This window comes from Hyperolius riggenbachi, chromosome 9 (assembly GCF_040937935.1).
Source record: "Hyperolius riggenbachi isolate aHypRig1 chromosome 9, aHypRig1.pri, whole genome shotgun sequence".
NCBI classification, from domain to species: domain Eukaryota; kingdom Metazoa; phylum Chordata; class Amphibia; order Anura; family Hyperoliidae; genus Hyperolius; species Hyperolius riggenbachi.
The window spans coordinates 224,296,584-224,315,078 of NC_090654.1; the positions used below are offsets into that span (position 1 = coordinate 224,296,584).

General features: G+C 46.2%; 1 protein-coding gene across 1 annotated transcript in view; it reads right to left on the bottom strand.

The window, feature by feature from the left end:
* Positions 1-18,495, bottom strand: part of LOC137532976 (spectrin beta chain, erythrocytic-like) — a 564,120-nt gene that overhangs the window by 202,037 nt on the left and 343,588 nt on the right. The window lies entirely within an intron of this gene.

Here is an 18,495-nt window from a genome sequence, read left to right on the forward strand (position 1 = left end):
GCGAGTGATTGTTCGCGTTCCCAGCCTGTATATCGCCCCCTATGCTGCTATTGCGACCTCCTGGCCGCAATAGCAGCATAGGGGGCGATATACAGGCTGGGAACGCGAACAATCACTCGCGTTCCCATGCCTGTCGGCCGGTGACGGCCAAACCGGAAGTGCTCGCTGGCGGGTCCTGGGACATCGGAGCGGAGCTGCGAGGGCACCGATCGGCTGCTGGGGGCTGAGGGAAGCCCCAGGTGAGTAAATCTCATTTTTTTTTGTAGACTTAAGGTTCGCTTTAAGCAGTGTTCCCCAACCCTGTCCTCAAGGCCCACCAACAGTGCATGTTTTGTGGAAATCCACAGAGGTAGTTAATCAGCTCTGCTGAGACACTAATTACCCCACCTGTGATTGTGTGTGGTTTTCTGCAAAACGTGTACTGTTGGTGGGCCTTGAGGACAGGTTTGGGGAACTTTGCTAAAGAACACCTCTAAGGAAAAAAAAGTGCCCCTAGAGCGTACTTATCTCGGGAGGGGGAAGCCTCTGGATCCTATTGAGGCTTCCCTGGTTCTCCTTGGCCAGGGCCCCTGGACAAAAATAAAACCCAAAACAATCTCTGTTGCTGCTGCGGCAGGGCATAGTAGCGGAGCCTTGCCTGGGCTATGGCGAAAATAGTTTGGGTCCACTCTACTGCGCAGGTGAAAGGCAATTGTGCCTGTGCAGTAGAGCAGACCCGATCATCAGGCTCGGCTACTTCCACCCTAGCAGGAAGCTGCTAGTGCACCTGCATGCACACCAAGCAGCTTTCAAGGAGTTCTCCGTGGGTCCCAGTGTTCAATACCCTTTACTGAGGAGGACGGAGGAAGCCTCTTTAGGATCCAGAGGCTTCCCCCCAAGGTAAGTACCCCTTAAGGCTAATTTCACACCAGGACGTTGCGTTAGAGGGGGCGTTAAGGTCGCATAACGTCCCCTAACTCAACGCCTGGTGGTGCTGGATCTGGACGTCAGAGTGAGCTGCGTTGTGCAGCTCACTCTGGCGTCAGTGATGCCGTGATGCGCACTCTTGTGCGCATGCGGCATCACGTGGTCCCGCCGGCCAATCGCCGCACAGAGCGGCTGCTCCAGGATGTAAACACTGCACGTCACAACGTGCAGTGCATATTAATTAGCCATGTGCCTGGCCGCTCTCCGCTCCTCCCCAACATTACTGAGCATGTGCAAGCAGTCTAACGCGGCTCAGCCGCGTCCAAAGTACTGCATGCAGTACGTTGTCTTGTGACGCAGCGTTATAACGCAACGTCCGCACTGTGAACAGCCCCATTGATTTTTCATTACTGTGCGGTGGGCTGCGTTACAGGCTGCTCTAACGTGCGCCTGTAACGTCCCACTGTGAAACCAGCCTAAGGGCTCAAACACACTATAAGCACTTTTCTGAGCATTTTTGATTGATCAGTACTTTGTATCGCTCCCATTCTTTCCTTTAAAGCAGGGGTAGGGAACCTATGGCTCGGGAGCCATATGTGGCTCTTTTGATGGCTGCATCTGGCTCACATACAAATCAGTAGAGGTCTATTCACTAAGCTACACTGCTCAAGCAGCACAGCTTAGTGTGGCAGCGCAAGTAAAACTTTCAAAGTATGCACTACTAACTTACTCACGCTATCCCAAAACGAGCAGCTGCTCAAATTGTCCCACTCTGGACTGTGTCAGGTCCAGTGACTTTGTAGAACGAGATCCCAGCACTTTGATTGGCCCAATAGGCTGCCTGTCACTTGACAGACAGCCTATTGGGCCAAAGTGTGGGGATCTCGTCCTACAAAGTGAATCAACCCCAAGTCAGCTAGCTAATTGTACAAGCTGTTAGTCTGTATTTCTCCTGTCTAGCTCTTGGGGGAAATTGCTGATGTTGCTGAAACCCAAGAGAAACTGAAGACGTGTCTGACACTTCCGCTGCCCGGCGGATCAACTGTATACACATCACCATGGCAACAGGGACGTGAGCCCTACTGTCCCAGTTTGAAACATATTGTATGGCTCTCACGGAATTACATTTTAAAATATGTGGCATTTATTGCTCTCTCAGCCAAAAAGGTTCCTGACCCCTGCTTTAACCACTTGAGGACCTAGCCTTTACCCCCCCCCCCCCCCCTTAAGGACCAGCGCTGTATTTTCAGATCTGTGCTGGGTGGGCTCTACAGCCCCCAGCACAGATCAGCTGGCATGCAGAGCGATCAGATCGCCCCCCTTTTTTCCCCCCTAGGGGGATGATGTGCTGGGGGGGTCTGATCGCTTCTGCATGCTGTGGGTGTTGCGGGGGGGGGGGGCACCTCAAAGCCCCCCTCCACGGCGAAATTCCCCCTCCCTCTCCTACCTGCTACCCCTCCGGTGATCGGGGCTGCACAGGACGCTATCCGTCCTGTGCAGCCAGTGACAGGCTGTCCCATGTCACATGGTGGCGATCCCCGGCCGCTGATTGGCCGGGGATCGCCGATCTGCCTTACGGCGCTGCTGCGCAGCAGCGCCGTACAATGTAAACAAAGCGGATTATTTCCGCTTGTGTTTACATTTAGCCTGCGAGCCGCGATCGGCGGCCCGCAGGCTATTCACGGAGCCACCCGCCGTGAATTGACAGGAAGCAGCCGCTCGCGCGAGCGGCTGCTTCCTGATTAATTAGCCTGCAGCGTCGCTGGTCCTGCAGCTGCCACTTTGCCGACGCGCGTTATGAGTGCGCGGTCGGCAAGTGGTTAAAGAACTCCCAAGCCAAAGCTCAGGTTTAGAAAGAAATACTTTGCTAAAGAGAGGGAAGCCTCAGAATTCTATTGAGAATTCCCTCGGCATGTTCTGCTCTCCTACTACTGACCGCCGACCCCCTCCACATTGGGGGGCCCGCTCCTTTTCTGTGACATGCTGGGTCATGCAGTGGTAAAGTAATGTTGAAATTGTTTATTATGTGTTGTGTAAAATGTTCATCTCTATTGAGCTGCACCCCCACATAGCTATTCTCTGTGGTAAGCTTGGTACCATTAGCTCAGAATCTCTGTAGTTATTAAACCTGTCTGAGTAGAATGAAACAGGGCAGAACAGCACTGATAATGTGTGGCAGATGATACTTTCATCGGAGCAGTGCTTTTCAGCGCTGCTAGATTTGGGCGCAGCCGGCGCCTCCATAGACTACAATAGGAATCATTCCTATTGCAGCGCTCAGTGAGTAACGTCGGCTCAGTCAGAAGACGGAGCCGAGGTTGCTTAAAAACATAATAATTCGGCCTCCAGCAATCGCTGGAAGCCAAATTATTTCATTCCCCCACTATCCATGGCGGCCTGGAGGGGGAATAGTAATTAAAAGGGGCTGGACTTGTGCAGAAACAAGATCAGCCATATACCGGCTGTATTCTGCGCCCAAGTCTACTGGTGCCGATTTGAAATGTACTCACTTTCATATTTCCCCTATTCAGGCATCCTCAGTGTACCGCACTTGTGTTATTTTAAATACAGTATGTGTGATTTAAACACGTGTAAAATGTATTGTTTCTATATTGGTGCTCAGTAAACTGCTGTCCAGGTGGGCGGAAGAAAAACTACATTTGTTATTCTTTTTAGAAAATACCGTAATTTGTGACCCAAACTGAAGTGGTAATTTTTTTTTTTTTTAAAGAAAAAGCTAAATTAAATTAGGACACATCAATAAATCATTATAGAGAATGTATAATCAAGTATGTAGGTGAAAAAAATTCCTGTCGGTCTACAGTCATGCTGGAATGCTTGCAAGCTGTGGGAGGGTATCTAATCATATTAATGCTGGCTTTATTTTATTTTTGACAGGCTTGGGTGTTGTCATGACATGTTGGAATCTGATTTTCCATAAAATATTTAAAGTGCAGGGGTGCCCTACAGACAAAGAGAATAATGGTAAGACAACACCTTATGCTGCTACTTGCTGACAACAAGTTGCTGTAATGTAACAATATTTTTTCATAAAATGTCAGTTTTACTGCCCACAGAAAACACAAAGAACGCACTGCCAAAAACTGCCACAAGATGGCGCAGGTTTGCAGAAGCCACATAGTCACATCTGTAGCAGCTTGTAAACAGGTCTGACGTCATGGAAGATTTTCAGAACCTTGTCTGTGGAGGAGATTATGCTCGGTCTGATTGTTCTGTCATACATTTATTGAAGCAAAGCTTATATAACTTGGCAGGCTATGTGTAAATTGCCATATGATGGTGTGGGTGGAGGTAAGCATGGGTGTGCCAGTCATACGCTACAGAGAATAGGCTGGTGTTGGAATCCTCTTGGCTTTCTGATCATTTATGCTGTTATAGCTGAATAATTGACATATTTGACATATTTATAAAATTAGTTTGTGATCATCACTCAGGACTGTCACTGTACCTTTTTTGAAAAGCAGTGTAATGTCAATCGCCATTGGTATATTGTTTTAACCTTTTGAGGACCACAGGTTCCCCCCCCCCCCCAGTGACCTAGTGACCCTAGTTTAGGCATGTGCAGCTTTAACTGTATATTTTGCACGGGCATACAACTTGCCACCCAAATGAATCTTACCTCATTTTCTTGTGACTAGTAAGGGCTTCTTTTGGTGGACGCTGATCTCTGCTGTGATCATTAGTTTTTTTTTATTATTTAAAAAAAAGAGCCTTTTTTTTTTTAAATATCTGTAGTTCCACCTCACTCCCCCCTTCTTCCCCTAAATTGGCCCTGCATGGCGATCCATCCACTTCCTCTCTTCTCATAGGCATTAGCCTGTGAGAGGGATTTGATTGTGAGCCGATAGGAAGGACAGCTAATGTCCCCTGTACATCGCTGCGCTAGATTGAAGCGCTGTACAGATGTAAACCAAAGAGTTTTTCTTTTTGTTTTGTTTTTTCGTTACTAGCCTGCCAGCTGCGATCATAGTCTGGCAAGCGGATCACGGAGGTCTGCTCCGTGTCTCTGCAGGGAACGATCGCACATGCGCGCATGCTTTCCCTGCTACACCCCGCCTATGGGATCTGACGCTGATCGGCGTTAGGGCGTCCTGGGGCTGCCACGCTCCTGCCGCCGATCAGCGTTATGCGGTCGGGAGGGTGTTAAACACTGTTTGGTGCAGACCGTCACTTTTAAGACTACATAGACATGGCAGATTAAAGCAAATATAATGCAAACCTGAAAAAAGGGAGATACTCGCCTACATAAAGCCTTTCCTGTTCACTTTCCCTGCCTTCGGTCCACTGCTGCTCCCCCGTGAAGTCTTCACCTTCAAAAGTCCTTGAAGAGCTTAGGAAGCACTTGTGTCTCCAAATTCTTCAGAAGATGGGCACTACTGCACATGTGTGAACACCGTGGGCAGCATGATGGTTTAGTGGTTAGCACTCTTGCCTTGCAGCGCTGGGTCCCCGGTTCACAATTCACAGCCAGGGCACTATCTGCACAGAGTTTGTATGTTCTCCCTGTGTCTGCCTGGGTTTCCCCCGGGCACTATGCTTTCCTCCCACATCCCAAAAACATACAGATGAGTTAATTGGCATCCTCCTAAATTGGCCTTAGACTACAATACATTAATAGGGATTAGATTGTGAGCCCCTCTGAGGGACAGTTAAGTGACAAGATTTAGAACAAGCTAAGTACTAAGGTGCTCACAGTTGACTTTAAATCTCAGTTATTCATGAAATGTCAATTGTTTATAAATGCAAGAAAAATTCATATCTTACAGTTCACTTTGGACCACATAAACACATCTATATCAAATATAGTCTCTTAACGGTGGAGCGATGTACTGCTATTGTGATATAGCAAACAGAACAAAATAGTACAGGTGTGCTAAGCGCTCATAGAGGTCCATAGATCATTAGACTTCAGTGAGTGACTTGACAGAACAAGAGTCGCCCCCCCCCCCCCCTATTTCCCGACTCATCAGATATGTCGGCTGAGATGGGCCCGCATTCACATCAGGGGTAGGCTGTGGTCCAAGCAGTGCCTGTGCGGTCTTAAAGGGGGATAATACTGTACCAGGAGCAAGGGAGCACAGCTGAGAGGCAGAGGGGTGGCCTATTCCCCTGATGTGAATGCGGGCTCATCTTGGCCGACAGATCTGGTGAGTCTGGAAATAAAGGGGGGGCTCTCATCCTGTCAAGATTAGAGAATGACAAAAGTGTAGCAGCTCTAGGGGATACCACAAGTACAAAATCTTTATTTATCACATAGGAAAGACATATAAATGAGTCTGCAGCAGTGGCGTAGCAATAGGGGGTGCAGAGGTAGCGACCGCAACGGGGCCCTTGGGCCAGAGGGGCCCTAAGGGGCCCACCGTCAACCACAGTATTAGCTCTCTATTGGTCCTATTCTGGTAATAATCACTTCTATAGGTGCTTTTATTAGTAGTAATCATTAACAAACTGTTCCCTATCCCCTCCTTGCAGCTCTGACAATGTGGATCTCCTAAGCAGGTTTTGGTGCGCCGTATCAATTGTTCTGTATAGAGTGCTTGGGGGGGGGGGCGCCATAGCTCCATAGCTACGCCACTGGTCTGCAGTAAATGAACCTTCACCTAAAATCACTCAAAACCAACTGCGGATCGCTCCTCACACACACTCTGACACATGCCGCGCTGTCCCACACACACTGGTACCGGTAACCACTCAAGTCCGGAATTCTTCAGAGTGGTGAGACAGATAGTGCCACAGCATGGGTAGAAAACTGTCTAATTCGACTACAGAGAAACCACTGCTGATGTTTGAAACAGATGACTCTTTAATAGGAGCATGAAACCGGCTCCACACTGCTGGTGTCTCACCAATCTGTCGTGTTCTGCCTTAGGGGCTCACTCAGCTCCAGCCATCAATAGTTGTCCAGTCTACCAATTACAAAAGTATCACTGCGCTCCAATGGAACAAATCAGAATGTCAGGGGATTGCAGCAATAAAAAAGGTCACTTCACCGCTGTAACTTAACACCAACAAGATCACTGCGCTTCCTCACTCCTCACTGTACCAGATGGGAGCAAAACCCTGTAACATAATTTAAAACATGCACATGGTGCCAAGTATTGCCTGTAACAAGCTACAATATGCACCCCATGCCGCACTCCATGGGGTAGTACCACCACCATATGAGGGACAAAAATGTGTAACTCCCCCTTTGTGGGTACACTCACCAGAAGCACTTCTTGTATCACTGCATATCATACAAAGTCGGTCAGCCAAGGAAGAGCTCACTTCATGAATGCAGACTCCAAATTTAATAGTTAAAACGACATGCAGGAGATCACACATGCACAGGAAAAGCTCCAGCAACGGACCACAGATCAGCACGTTACCATATGATCACCCGATTCCTGGTATGACATCAGCGTGCACCTCTGGGGCGGTGCGCGCTGAAATCCTACCAGGAAGCGGGGTGAGGTCCAAGGTCAATTTAAATATATTGGCACTTAGTTATATCAGGGATACATACAAATTCAGTTCATCTTTTCACAGGAACGGGGCAAAGTCTATTTCCTGGTTTAACCCATTCGGGGCTACAGAGTCCAGAACGTTTATAGATCCCTTTAAAATTTAGACCAGTTAGATACTGTGTGTTCTGTCCAAAAGCGTTCAGCCAAGGCACTGCGGAATTCTCCATTCGGTTTTCTCCCACAATTAATGTTACTAACATGTTCAGATACCCTTTTTTTTTAACTTTCTCGTCGTCATCCCCACATACACTCTAAGGCAGGGACATTGGATAAGGTATACAACCCACTCAGAGTTACAGTTAATAAAGCTACGGATCTGCCATTCATGTTCTTGCATTGGGGCGTGAAAGGTTCTACTCACATCCACAAAACAGCACACCGAACATCCCCCACACCTTTGCATTCCATTCGGTATCTGCTTCTGTAGCCATGTCAACCACGGTGGCAGAACAGAATGGACAAACTGATCTCTCAGACTTGGGGCTCGTCGAGCCACCATGAGTGATCGATCTCCAACCACGTTCCCCAAACCCAGGTCCATCATTAAGATCAGCCAATGTCGAGATAGAATAACGCAATTTTTTTTGCCAATTTGCATTGAACGGGGATATAAATCTTGGGCATTCAGAGTCCTTTTGTACGCCCTTCCCACCTCTCCTCTTCTCCCCTCCTTGCAAGAGATCTATTCAGCAGGTCTCAAGGGCACTATCTACACCGGAGCACAACGTCTCATGGTGATACCCACGTTCTCGAAATGTTCTATCGTACATGGACATCGCTTCAGCAGAAAAATCAACGTCTTTGGAACAGTTCCTGCATATACGCAAGAACTGTCTTGTGGGTATTCCACGTTTGAGAAGGAGAGGATGGTGGCTAGTGGCGTGGAGGAGGGTGTTACCTGCAATAGGTTTCCGAAAAGTTGTAGTCCGCAGTACATTCGCTCCCTTAGTGATAAGCAAATCGAGAAATGATACCTCATCTGCGCTGAACACATAAGTAAGATTAATATTCCGCTGATTGAAATTAAACTGGGTCATGAACTGCTCGAGATCAAGTTCACCTCCCCTCAACATCATCAGCACGTCATCTATAAAGTGAAGCCAAACCCTGACATGTGAGTCAAACATTGATAAAGGATACATGGCGCATCCTTACCACAAGCTTAGATGTAAACAGGCATAGGCAGGTGCGCAAGCCGCACCCATCGATGTGCTGCACACCTGTCTATAGTGGGCATCACCAAATAAGAAACAATTGTATTCCAGTACATACCTCATAGCTCCAACCACTAGCTCATTGTGCACCAGGGTTTCTGGATGTGCATTATTAAGGAAGAACTCTAAGGCCTCCAGTCCAACCTCATGGGGGAATCAACGTTTATAAACTCTCCACGTCGATACCCATGAAGATGCCCCCGGGCCAATCTCCAGGTTCTCCAACACCCGCAAGACATCCCTCGAATCCTTAACAAAGGAAGGGAGGGCCATTGATCTTCCGGTCTATCTATTTAGACAATTTTTCTGTTCGACCCTCGATGGCACTAAATATTGGCCTACTTGGTGGTCTATTTACATTTTTGTGGATTTTTGGGATCAAATATAGGACTGGAACCCTATATGTAGTTACTTTTAGATAACAGCTCTCCTGTGTATCAAGAATTCCTTCCTCCAACGCATCATCAACCCATTCATTATCACCGTGCGCAATTCTCTCATAGGGGTTACTCCGCAACCGCTGGTATGTACTGGAATCCGAGAGTTGTCTACTCGCCTCCTCGAGGTACAGCTCTTTAGACCACAAGACCACATTGCCCCCTTATCATTTGGACGTATTATCACATCCTCTGCTTGTTTTAGTTTAAGTGCAATCCTCTCTCGATAGGTAAGATTATCATTTTTGGGTGGCTTCCATGATCTAAGACCACGTGACACTAAGTCCAGATAAATTCCAAGAGCTGGGTGAGATTGCACCATAGTTAGTAGTTAAGTGACAAGACAATATACTCTGTACATCGCTGTGGAAGATGTTGCGTCTATATATAAATAACTAAATAATAATAAGAACTTCTGTGTGTACGAAATTGCATGGGGTGTCTTAACAACCTAAAGGAAACGGACACAGAAAACAAACACTGAAACCCAGATAGCGTAGTATGTTTGATTGAAATGGGAAATGCAAATACTGTATATAAAAGGCTACTCACAAAGGTTGCAGGGGGGCAACCAACCATTTGAAGCAGGTGGAGAAAATTAACCTGACTCCACTTGGCGTGTCCAGACTGGACTGGAAGTGGTCTGAAACTGGCTTTTGCAATGGTGTCCACCATGTGAGGCCAGTCCAGACCCCTCTCACCGTTTTGTGTGAGGAGTTATGTATAAAACTAGGTTAAAAACAACAATAAAATTCAAAGGTGTGAGGTGGCTTTCCTCAAAAAAGACAGTCTCATAAGACAAAGATATTTATTATAGTACAGGCAATGCATTTCATGGGTCCAAACCAGCTTCCTCAGGCCAGTAAAAGTGCCAGGGTATGTAAGCCAGACAGACATCGAATGCCTCTCTCAGTAACAGTGCCAGAATATGTGAGCCAGACATCGAGTGCCTCGAGAGGCGTGATGTCTGGCTGGCTCACATATTCCGGAACTGTTACTGGCCTGAGGAAGCGGGCTTGGACCTGTGAAACGCACTGCCTGGGCTATAATAAATATCTTTGTCTTATGAGACTGTCTTTTTTGAGGTAAGCCACCTCACCCCTAGTTTTATACCTACCTGGGCGCCTCTTTACCCCCATTGCGTTGTGTGTGTGTGTGTATGTACGGTCCTATTTGTCTTCAGAAACACTCGGGGACGCGAGTACTACCAAACCCTTCACTAAGACTCTCAAAGGCCTATTCGACCAGTTAGATGAAAAACTTTTACAGGAGGACAGTGGTGGAACGAGGACATGGAGAGAGGACTGGGAAGTCTCTATGGAATCCAGAGCCTTCCCTCTTTATATGTAAATATCTTTTTTTTATCAAGTACCCTTTAGTATTCCGTTAAACTTGGCCAATAAAGGCCAGAATCTACTGTGTATGGGAGCCCCACAACATTGCCTAACTTTTGAGCAATCCCCCAACACATTGCGATACCATTCAACTCCCTGTTGCCCGATGGATTGAGTCCCAATACCTGCCAAGCAACAGTCTTCGTAGGTGGGGGGGTGTTAAGCTTTTGATACTTACATAGGTAGTAAGAAGCCTCTGGATGGTCCAGAGGCTCCTCAGATCCTCCTTGAGCCCACTACTGCTGGATGGGACCCTCTTCTTCTTCATGGCCTCACTTCCATCTGTATACGAGATTTTGATACTTAGGCAATAGGAAGTCTATGGCTGGTCCAGAGGCTTTCCAGATCCTCCACAAGCACCAGTTCTGCATAGGACCCTCTTCTTTTTTACGGCCTCGCTAATGCCTGTGTGTTCAAGAGCATCTGTACTGAGCATGCTTGAGTAAGGCCTGAACATGCCCAGCAGAACGAAGATGCTTGTGCACGTAACATAAAGCCACACACAAGTGGCTTTGTTTTACTGGCCATGTGCATACCGTGCTCACGCATTCTCAGTACGGATGGGAAAAAAGAAATGTTTTTAAACTGATCTTAAAAAAGAGTTTCACTTGCCTGGGACTTCGACAAGCCCCCTGTGTCTGCACTGGGACAAAATGATCCTTCCACATGATCGTGGACGTGCGCATCCAGGGCCACGCAGGCGCAGTGGCCATCGACTGGCCAGTCAGCAAAACTTAGTAGCTGTGGAGGACCAGAGGATCTTTGAGTACCGGTGCAGACACAGGGCGGGTGCAGGGGGCTGGTAGAAGCATCAGGTAAGAGAAACTATTTTTCATAACAACAGTTTAGGTTCCCTTAAATGGTTATTATGCTGTTGCTTATATTTTAGAGCAGAGAGGAAGTTCTGAGTTCAGGTTTGCTTTAATTACTGTATAGTGATCAAAGAATTGATCACCACTGTAGTAAATCTGATCACCCTCTTATAAAGTTGGTGTCATGAAAGCAATGTTATTTATTTATTTTTTTTAAAGAGGAACTGTCGCGAAAATCTTAAAATTTAAAACACATACAAATAAGAAGTACATTTCTCCCAGAGTAAAATGAGCCATAAATTACTTTTCTCCTATGTTCCTGTCACTTACAATAAGTAGAAATCTGTAATTACCAACAGATTTTGGACTAACCCATCTTTTCATAGGGGGGGGCGGGTTCTCAGGGTATTCTTTATTTTTAAAAGCACTTAGTGAATGGCAGTTGCTCCGTCCAACTGCCAAAATAGTGTGCCCAGGAGGCTGGCGAGCATCTTTGTATAAATCTTTTTCAGGGAATGTCTTTATAAAGAATAAAGGTCATGCTGAGAATCCCCTATGAAGAGATGGACTAGCCCAAAACCTGTCGGTAATGTCAGATTTCTACTACCTACTGTGAGTGAGAGCAACATAGGAGAATTCATGGCTCATTTTACTATGGGAGAAAAGTACTTATTTGTATGCATTTTTTAAATTTTAAGATTTTCGCGACAGTTCCTCTTTAAAGGACAATTTTGTGGTTTTTTTTGTTTTGTTTTTTTATAAATAGCTCCACCACCACTAAAGATGGAAATATACTAAACAGGGAAGGGGAATGACCCATGAAGTAGATTATCTCCTGAAACCTATAACAATAATGTAAGCAAGCAGACACCATACTTTTAACAATAGATCTGAAGTCTGATGGTGTGCAGAAATAGTATGTAGCTGTGCTGTTCTGTGTTTTATGACTGTACGTGTGCTGACACTGCACATACTTTCACTGCCGTGCATGGAACCTGAGAATAGTGAGCGATACTGGAGAAATGTTTGAGCTGATCTTCACCCAGCTAGTATTAATTATTTACCAGCTTTTATCTCTACCTGCATGCAGTCTTTTGAATTGTGTGTTTATTGTGGCAAACAGCAGGGTGAGTTTCATCAGTTTCAGGTCAACAGGTCAAGGATGGGATGCATTCTGTAAGACTAGCTGTAGATGTTTAACCTGTTGACTGCCATTGACTGGATGGCTCTCAGCGAGACTGTACCCATCATTGACAACGATATTCACCCTGCTGTGGCTGTTGGAGGGCTAAAACAAGCTTATTGCAGAATCACCTACCACAAGCTTGTTAAAATTAAAATGTTCTGCCTGTACTCTCAGCATAGGGGTTATCTGGGCAGCTGCTCAAATTTCCAATCGCATCTAAAAAATTCTTAAAGTGCTGCCCTCCATCCCACCTTCAATCTCGACTCTTGCTAGTATCTCTTTCCTACTGTTAGCCAACTAGCTTACATGTCAGGATGGGAATTTAAACCAATAATCTTCAGGCTACTCCACAAATAAAGATAGGGAGGTTCGGGTCAAAAAAGGCACCCAACACCCTTGCAATAATCCAACACAACAGGGCCTGGACTAGAGTAGGAGCAGCCCACAGAAAAGTGCATGAGAGTATACATAGCCTAGGAAAAGGATGAGGCAGGCAGGCATCGGTAGGAGGTAGAGAGAGACGGAAGGTCCCCTCAAACAGACCCACTAGTTCCGCGGGTGTTACCCTGCTTTTTCAAGGAGAGAGGGGGACGGTTGCCTGCCTGCCTGCCTGCCTCATCCTTTTCCTGGGCTAAGTATTATTATTATTATTATTATTTAGTATTTATATAGCGCCGACATATTACGCAGCGCTGTACAGTGTATATATATATATATCTTGTCACTAACTGTCCCTCAAAGGAGCTCACAATCTAATCCCTACCATTGCCATATGTCTATATTATGTAGTGTAAGTACTGTAGTCTAGGGCCAATTTTTTAGGGGGAGCCAATTAACTTATCCGTATGTTTTTGGAATGTGGGAGGAAACCGGAGTGCCCGGAGGAAACCCACGCAGACACGGAGAGAACATACAAACTCTTTGCAGATAGTGCCCTGGCTGGGATTCGAACCAGGGACCCAGTGCTGCAAGGCGAGAGAGCTAACCACTACGCCACCGTGCTGCCCATAAGTATACTCTCATGCACTTTTCTATGGGCTGCTCCTACTCTAGTACACAGTCTTGCCATTGCAGCTAGCACCATTTTTTCAGCAGTTTTGTTTGTTCTTATTTGCAGAGTTTTGTGCCTTTTTCATTTTATATTTGCATTTTTTTTTATATTTCTTGCACAATATTGTACAGGTTGCATCATATTAATACATTGGAGGTGTCACACTATGTATAATGAACCTGGGTTCAGTCCCCTGAGGGCTCATTTCAGATCCTACAGTGGGACTGTTATTTTCATTTATGACCTATATTATGCATGTAACTATACCATTGCATCGTGTATGTAATTGATTGCAGGCAGAGTTTTATGGGTTGCTTTTTCATTGTTTTTATTTGATGAATTATCATAAAGTGCATTTGTGTTTTTCTAATAAAGCTGTGTTTTGATACTTACCCTTATAATCATCTCCTGAGTAGTGCTGTTTATACTGGGTTTCTTTTCTTGCTAGAGAATTATGCAATTTTTGACCCTAGCACACTCAATATCCTTGCAAGAGTAGCAGACACTATCTAGCAATTGAAAAATGTGAGGTGTGCTCACTTTTGTGAGATACTGTAAATGTTCATGCCTTTTTTATGCTTGCGTTTTGGGCTGTGATTTTGTGGACTGAATAGTCTGTTGTAACTTGAAGAAGTAAAAATTAATTGTTTAGAACTTCAGCTGTTATGTGCAATTTTTTTACTCATTTTGACATAGTCCTATAAACCTCACTTTCACTATCTGGTTTGTATTTTTGCATTAGTACACAGGCTTGGTCAGTTATCCTAGTTGGGTCAAGGCAGGTAGCAGAGGAGACAAAGTACAGATAGGCCCTGGGTCAATACCAGGAACACAGAGTAGGTCAATATTAGCTGTATCAACAGGAAGCAACAGAGGGATAAGCAGAACAGAGCTGTGTGAAGGCAGAGCACTGAGTTGCTGCTGTGAGAGGCCTTTTAAGCTGGACTCACCCACATGCTGACAGAACACCTCTGACCCACCAGGGCAGGAATGACAAGACCAAAGTAATCAAGCTGAGTAATCCTTGCAGTATATAGAGCCAATTAGAAAAATATCCAGTTCCTTTCAAAAAAAAGTGGAAATGCCCTTGCAAATTTTGCTTCTGCCTGGACTACCGTATGTTGAGCTAGCTTCAGTGAGTGTATTGTTATTCCAGAACAATGACCTATCAATAGGGGGTGCAGAGGTTGCAACCGCACTGCAGCCCTTGGGCCAGTGGGCCCCCAAGGGGCCCACCTTCAACCACTGTATTCACTCTTTATTGATCCTGTGCTGTTAATAATCACTTCTATAGATGCTTTGAATAGTAGTGATTATTAACACACTGTTCCCCATCTCCTTCTTGCACCTCCGACGCTGTGGTTGTCCTTGGCAGGTTTTGGTGCGGCAAATCAATTGTTCTGTACATAAAGTGCCTGGGGGCCCCCAATGTAAAGCTTGCACTTGGGCCCAGAGCTCCTTAGCTATGCCACTGCTTCAGAACATATGACAATCTTGTCTGGAGTAACTATTGCAGCATTTCAGCACAGTCATTGCCAGGTTCATCTGATCTCCCCTTTGTCCTGCATGTATAAACATGAGTGTAATTATTGTAGTCATAACATGGGTGTAATGTTCAAGGAAATCTTATTCCAGGAAATTATGCAACATGCAAATACAATACATTTGTCGAAGTTGTCTCCTCTTCTGAAGGCTTTAGTTGCATGTTGTTTTTTTATTGAAAGAATAAGGTTTGTTTAACCTCCCTGGCGGTACGCAGTTTTCTGAGGCTTCATCCACGGGAGGATTTTTTTAAAATAAAATTTGATTTAAATGCTTAAGCAAGCACTTCACTAGCTAAATATGCCCCCCAAGTCCCCCTCTGATCCCCCCAATCACCGCCAGCAATATTTAACTGTCCGCGATCGCGCGAGAGCCGCAGCTTCAGTCGTCGCTATGGCGACGATCAGACATGACGTCATGCGCAGTCCCGATCCACCCCATAGCGAAGCCTGGAGCTGATTGGGAGGTTGCGTCATCACGGGATCCCTGGGGGGTACGTATAACGGCTGTGATCGGGGGAGAGCGGAGGGACTTGGGGGGCATATTTAGCTAGCGAAGTGCTAGCTTAAGCATTTAAAACAAATTTTATTTTAAAAAATCCTCAGGGGGCCATGTGATCCTCTCCGGCGGCTAGCCAGGGAGGTTAAAGTGATCCCAAGGTGAGAGTGATATGGAGGCTGCCCTATGTATTTTCTTTTTAACAATACCAGTTGCCTGGCAGCCCTGCTGATCTATTTGGCTGCAGTAGTGTCTGCATTACACCAGAAACAAGCATGCAGATAATCTTGTCAGATCTTACAGTATTGTCAGAAACACCTGATCTGCTGCATGCTTGTTCAGGGTCAGTGACTTAAAGTGAATGGAAACCGCATTTAAAAAAAATGAGACTTACCCAAGGAGAGGGAAGGCTCTGGGTCCTATAGAGCCTTCCCGCTCTTCTCCTGGTCCCGTCGTTCCGGTGCTGGCTCGCCCGGTAGCAGTATTTGACTAAATTAGTCAAATACGTCTTTACCAAAGGAGGCTTCAGAAGTCTTCAGGGAGCCTGAGTGCTCCTGAAGAAGGGCGGCACCCTGTACTGCGCCTGCGCAAGCACGCTCTCTTGCACGCTCACGCCTGTGCAGTATGGAGCCGCACGTCTTTGGGAGGACACTGCTCCCAACGATTTCCAAATACCCTTTCGGTGGGGGATTGAAACAGGGGGGGGGGGGAGCCAGCACAGGATGGAGAGCACCGAGAGAGGAGACGGAAGGCTCTATACGACCCAGAACCTTCCCTCTCCTTAGGTACGTATTTGCTTCATTTTTTTTAAAATTTAAATTTCACTTTAAAGGATTAGAGGCAGAGGTTCAGGAGGACTGCCAGGCAACTGGTATTCCTTAAAGAGACTCTGTGAAGTCTCATTAAAATTAAGTTTTTATATTAAAAATGTCTTTAATCTGGTTTCCAATATGCTGTTATGTGTCCCTCTGAAGTGTATTTAATGCTGACACTCTGTACCTGCACATTATTATCGCTGGAATGTCCAACCCGGCCCATAGGTTCTACCTTAACCGCTAAGATATGATCCTTGCGATGCACACCTGGGGTGGGGGGGGGGGGGGGGAAGGAGTTGGGATAGGGTGGGAGAGGGAATGTATGTTTGTATTTTGAAAAATTCAATAAAATACGTCTGTTAAAAAAAAAAAATGTCTTTAACATGATTGCCCTAACTAAAACGCCACATCTCTGCGGCTGAACTCTAACTAAATCCCCCCAAACTCCAAGGAGCACACTGCGGCGAGCACTTCTGTGAGAGGCAGAGCTTTCAGCTGCAGCTCTGCCTCTACACGCGTCTATCAGCGCGTATCTCCGCCTCCGCCCGCCCCTCTGTCTTCCTTCACTGAGAGGGGCGGGGGAGAGGCGGAGATACGCTCTGATAGACGCGCATGGAGGCAGAGCTGCAGCTGAAAGCTTTGCCTCCCGGGGAAGCAGCAAAATCCATGACCAAGAAAGTTGTGGATTTTGAGAGGGGGAGTTAGGGGGGATTTAGTTAGATTTCAGCCGCGGGGATGCAGCGTTTTAGGTAGGGCAATCATGTTAAAGACATTTTTAATATAAAAATTTGATTTTAATGAGACTTCAGAGTCTCTTTAAAAGGAAAGAAATATGACAGCCTCCATATCCCTCTCACCTCAGGTTCACTTTAAATTAACATTTTCTGTACCAGTATGGTGGAAGGCACTCTCCCCCGATGACCAGTAACATTTGAACTCTAGATTTAGGATGTCTCACCATCACCCGGAGTCTGTGGTATGTAATGTCTTAGCAAACTAGTGGTCTAGTTCTTGTTATAAATTAGCTAGCATCCCTATAAGACCCTCCTGAAAAGGCAATTAAGGCATCTAGTTAGATTTATTTATGTTTGCAAAAGAATGCTTCTCCACTGAATGTCCAGTGTATATAAGCTGTGTTTTGTAACATCTTGTCAATATGCAGGAACTAAGTCCGATGAAGGCTTATTAGCCTAAAGCAGGGGTGTCGAACAGAAATAATGAATAGAAAAGTGGGCCGAAATTGAGCTCTGGGACAAAGTCGCTGGCCAACCCCAATGTCTAGTGGCCACCTCTCTCCCTTAAATTCCCTGCTGTCTAATAACCACCTTCCATCCCCTATACAGTTCCTTGTTGTTCAGTGGTCCTCTTTCCCCTATACAGTTTCCTGGTGTCTAGCGGCCCCCTTCCATCTCCTATACAGTTCCCTGGTATCTAGTGCTGCCTCCCTCTCCTTATGGCTTCCCTTCAAGGGGTTACCCTCCAATATAGCTTCTCTGGTGGTCTAGAGTGGGCCAAACATAATGCAAAGTGGAGAAATCACCTGAGGGACAAATCTGATGGCTCAGAGGGCCAGATTTGGGGTGTATGGTGGTAATGGTGAGCGATACCGGGACGAGCAACAAATGCAACCAAACCCCCGGTGATGTCCCCCAAGTGTATGGGCACCTCTCGGGAGGGCGACACAGGACAGGTAATGTATAAATGCACACATAGGGGGGCACATTTATATACTAAGGGGGGCATTGGTGAGGCCGGCAGATGCGGTGGACTCGGATGATTCCCAAGAGATTTCATGCTGAAATTGATGGGGAATCGGGCTGCGGTGTATGGGTAGCCGACAGATCTCTCTCTAATCAGATTCGATCAGAGAGAGATTTGTCTCTTGGTCGAATCTGCCCATCATCGCTAGATGTATGGCCACCTTTAATCTACTTGACCAAAGCTTGTCCAATAGGTTTCATTCCTGCTGTGGATAAGCACACTTAGACTGAGCATGCGCAAGTAAAGTTTGGGCATGCCCAGTAAAACGAAACACATGTGCATGGAGGAAAAGAAACGTGCATGACGAGTGGTTTTGTTGTACTGGGCATGGGGGTATTACGTTTGCATGCCT